This window comes from Pan paniscus, chromosome 3 (assembly GCF_029289425.2).
Source record: "Pan paniscus chromosome 3, NHGRI_mPanPan1-v2.0_pri, whole genome shotgun sequence".
In the NCBI taxonomy this organism is placed as follows: Eukaryota; Metazoa; Chordata; class Mammalia; order Primates; family Hominidae; genus Pan; species Pan paniscus.
The window spans coordinates 63,820,743-63,825,856 of record NC_073252.2 but is presented as its reverse complement, the minus strand read 5'-3'; the positions used below and the strand labels follow the sequence as shown (position 1 = coordinate 63,825,856).

The 5,114-nt window shown below is 31.4% G+C and overlaps 1 pseudogene; it reads left to right on the top strand.

The window, feature by feature from the left end:
• Positions 1–4,211: 4,211 nt before the first annotated feature.
• On the top strand, positions 4,212–4,317 carry LOC112439769 (U2 spliceosomal RNA; annotated as a pseudogene).
• The last annotated feature ends 797 nt before the right edge of the window (positions 4,318–5,114 follow it).

The window sequence follows — 5,114 nt, the reverse complement described above, 5'->3', positions numbered from 1 at the left end:
CTATATCAAATGAAAACATTTCTGCAAAGGAAGCAATCAACAAAATGCCAAGACAATTCATGGAATGGGAAAAATATTTGCAAACTATATCTTATAATGTGTTAATATCTAAAATATAGAAAAAATGCATGCAACTCAACTGTAAAAAAACAAATTAAACAGCTAAAAAGTAGAAAAAAATGTTTTAAATAGACATTTCTGAAAGGAAGACATACAAGTGGCCAACACATACATAAAAAGGTGCTCAACATCATTAATCACTAGAGTAAAGCAAATCAAAATCACAATGAATTATCATCTCACATTTGTTAGAATGGCATAAAATATTTAGAAGGTAAGTGTTGATGAAGGTTTAGTGAAAAAGGAACCCTCACAAACATTGTTGGTGGGAATGTAAATTGGTACAAGCATTAGTAAAACTATATGGAGTGTAATCAAAAATTAAAAATAGAACTACCATATTATTTAACAATCCTACTTTAGGCTACATATGCAAAGAGAATAAAATCACTATCTTGAAGGGGGGCTTTACTTACTTGTTTATTGCAGTTTTATTCACAATAGCCAAGATATGCAAACAACGTATGTATCTGTTAACAGATGCTTGTATTAAAAAAAAAAAAAAAAAAAAAAACCCTGTGGGATGTATGTATATGCATATGTATATCCCACAGTATTTACCCAATTTAGATGATAAAGTTTATTTGTGCACATACCCAAATATGATAATATTTACCTAGAAATTATATAGACAACTAGTGAACTTTATCATCCATATTGAGCTTATGGAAAACTTAAATATTTCAGAAGGGATTTTATGGTAATTGCTTGAGAGAAAGCTTTCTTATATTTATTACCTGATAAGGATAGATTCTTCTGATGAATGTTATTATGGAACAATGATCTTATTTATATCTCTATGTGAATATTTGTCTTTATATCTCTATATATGAATATTAGTCCACATTAGAAAAGAGGAACATACTGCCATTTACACAACATGGATGATTTTGAAGCATATTGTGCTAAGTGAAATAAGCCAGGCACAAAAAGACAAATGTTGCATAATCTCATTTATATGTAATATCTAAAAGAGTAAAAGTCATAGATACAGAGAGGAGAAGAATGCTTACTAGGTTTGGGGGGTGGAGGATAAGAGAAAATGTTGGTCAAATGACACAAACTTGCATTTATAAGATGAATAAGTTCTAGATACCTAACGTGTAGCATGGCAACTATAGTTAATACTATTACGTATACTTGAAATTTGCTAAGGGAGAAGAACTTAATTATTCTCACCACGTACACAAAAAAGGTACCTAAGTGAGGCGATGGATATCTTAATTAGCTTCATTATTATAATTGTTTTACAATGTATATGTATATGAGTACATCATGTTTTATAACTTGAAAATATCTGCAACATTTTACAAATATTTGCAATTTTTTGTCAATTGTATCTCGATAGAAAAAGCTGAGAAAAATGTAGATACTCCCCTGGCTTAAACAAGTACAGCAAATGTTTGCCTTATTGCACATGGAGTATTGGTACATGGAATATTAAATCTTTTAGAAAAATTTTTAAGAAAAATTTATTAAGTGGGTAATTAAGCATCATTGCATGTACAAGAAATATAATAAATCTTATTCAAGATATATAGATTTAAACATTAAGCGTTTAAAAAAAACTTTGTAGGTCTTCTATAATTCTTATTATCCACATGACAAAACAATATTAAACTAAAAGAGAAACAATATACTCAATTTTATGAGCCTCACTAAAGGAATAAATAGTATAGTAAATTTTCAGAGAGATTATCTTAGATTGCTAATGGTCTCATTAATTTATCATCAAACATTGCCTAGTTGCTCCCAACTTAAGAAGATTGTAATAGTAGATATGAGATGACAGCAGAAGAATAGCTCAGGGAAAATGAAGAGCTAAGTACATGTGATTTTTTTGTTTTGTTTATTTTTTATCATGGCCAACAATTTCAGGATTGCGTGTATGCAATGAGATATGTTACAGGCTCTGTTTCTGAGAAATATCACCTTAATAAACAGTATAACTGCACTTCTTTTTTTTTTAGCATTTCCTCTTATTTGCTCCTTTTCTTCCTTGGTTTTAAAGTTGTTGCTTTAAATATCACTGAGTGTGGGTGTGCGAGAGAGAGAGAGACAGACCAAATGTTCTTTAACTTTTTTTTAAATTAAGCATTTATCCTAATGATGTGACTTCAGGATGATATAGTACTTTCTCTCTAGCAACCCACTTACTTTCACTAGTCTTCTATCATTTTCTTGAGAAGTCTCAACATCCTCACAGGCCGTTCCTTGTAGGAAACGGCCACCTCCAAATAAAACCTTCCTTTTGAAAATTAAATGACAAATTAAACTTATTAATACAGCTTGATTTCCAGTAGGGGTTAATCAAATTTCACCTGAATTAATTAACAAATGTATTTTAGAGTAGAAAGACATTTATAATCTATGTATTTGCCTTTAATTCCTGGTTATTGTTTATCTAATTTTATACTGAAGAAAGTATAAAGAAGATAAGAATAAACAACAAAAAACACTCTTAAAGCAAAATTACAGTATTGAATTGCTGCTGAGAAAATGATATTCCACATATTTCAATGTTATAAAATTAGAATCCAAATGTATGAAGAAGGGAGCATTTGGACCAGTATACATATTAGTTAAATTGCTGAAAATATCTATTTCATGTCAAATAATATATGACCTTTCTGAGCAACACACTGTGATATTGTTAATATGTTAGATGAATATAAATAATTAAATATATAATTCTTCTCTTCAGGGTTTTAGAATTTAACTAAGAAATATGTCCATCCAAAAAAGAATAAAGAGAAAATACTTTTACATACTTCATTGTATATGGAAAATGGCATTATTTAGAATAAGGAAAAATTGTGTGTAGAAGGAGAACAGGATGATCACAGTGGACATGTGGTTCACTAATCTAGGAATAATTTCTTGGAGGCCACCAACTATGTCAATCTCTTTCTGTGTTGCATTTTCTCTGTGCTTTGACATAATAGATGATAAAATGTACATTTAAATTTGATTTTTTTAGAATAAATTTAAGGATCAGATGCTAAACTATGGATCTAAATTTTTAGAATAAATTTAAGAATCTAATGCTAAATTATTTAAGTGGCCTCATGTTCTATCTATTTTAGCAAATTCATCACAGATATAAAATTATAAAATGAGTTAAAGTCCCCTTGAAAGACCTGTAAATAGTATTTATCCAAAAATTATATATACAAATAATAAACTTTATCATCCAAATTAAGGTTATAGAAAACTTACATATTTCAGAAGGGATTTTACAGTAATTGCTTGAGAGAAAACTTATTCGTATTTATTACCTGACAAGGGTAGTTTCTACTGATAACCCTTTATGGAGCAATTATCTTATTTATCATTCACCCCATGCCAGGAATGTGGAGCTGAGAATGCAACTTCTTGTAGGACTTAATAGGAGTCCTTTGCAATTGAAGCGGGAGGGGCAAATTTAATAAGCTCATGTCTGAATTTTGTCTGGAAAACCTACAGAGTTAAGAAGAGATGGCTGTGTTTGATAGCAAAAAATTCTCAAGTTTCTTAGGCCAAAGAAAGTATGAGGTTTTCCTAAGATTCAAACATGAAGTACCAAGGTTGGAAGGGCAATGAAACTGAAGCAGATACTCTATGTAAAGGGTACTACCTACAAACATGTATCAAGCAGGAGGGTAGGCAATACTTTTACCATCTAACGGAGCATGGATTTTTTTTGTCCAAAAAAAAAAAAAAAAAGGTCGGTGAGAGACTTCTAAACTCCAGGAAACACACACACACACAAAAGCGAATGGGAAAAATTTGGCTGTAATCTAAAGGAATAAGAGTTTGTGAGGACGTCTCAAGTTATAACTTTCCTAATTGTTATAGCTTGCAATTTTGTATCTGTGATGACAAGATAGAAAAGAAGTGAAGTTTTAAGGCTGATAACTAAAAATATAGAAACACTCTCACCTTAACCGGGTATAGGCTTCCTGTGTGCTGCAAACCCAAGCTGGAGAAGGAGGAAGGAATATGAATACCAACAAAAGCTTTGACCTTATTACAGAAAGATTGGGTATTTTAAATGTACTGTTGAGTCTTTTATTTTGCTACATAAACTAACTATAGAAATTGTATGGTGTATCGCTTCTCGGCCTTTTGGCTAAGATCAAATGTAGTATCTGTTCTTATCAGAAATTGTATGGTGTAGAACAAAAATGTATGGTCTTATTCATGTGTTTAATCTATGGCCAATGGAAGAACTAGCTCCACTGAATACGGAATAAATGAACAGTCAGATGAAAAAGTAAAGTTGTATCTGTCAGTGGCAAGCACATAGTACTCCATAATTACATTACTACTTATTTGCAGAGCTTAACATTTGATACTAGCTACAAACTCTTGACGATTTTAGGATCCTGTGTATACTGGCATGCTTTACATACTTGATTCATAAACTCAGTGTTTTTAATGATACATGTTTCAGATTTTTTAGGTAGAAAATGAGGTTTATGATAAATCTAAAAATACTACTAAATAAATGTTTCATGTGGGTGTTTGTGTGTATGTGTTAAGCTACATTTTCTGTTAGAGTTTATTAAGTATAGCAGGTTTGTCATATTAGTACTTTAATTCTAATGATGACAAATAGAATACATCTAATAAATACCATTAATCCTTTACATTAATGTGTTTGTCTTCTACTACTGTGTAGCAAATTACCAGAAATTTAGCAGCTTAAACAACACACATTTATTATCTCACAATTTCTGTAAATCAGGAGTCTGAGCACAGTCAGCTGAGTCCTCTGCCAAGGATCTTACAATGCTGTAATCAAGGGGCTGGCTAGGCTGTATGCATATCTGAAGGCCCAGCTGGGGAAGAATTACTACCAAGCTCATCTGAGTTGCTAGCAGAATTAATATTCTTGCATTGTAGGACTGTTCAACCCGGCTTTTTCTAGCTACAAGCTGGAGGCCTTCCTCAACTTTTATAGGAAACCTCAGCTCTTACACCACTTCTTTTCCACACTGTCTAGACTCGCC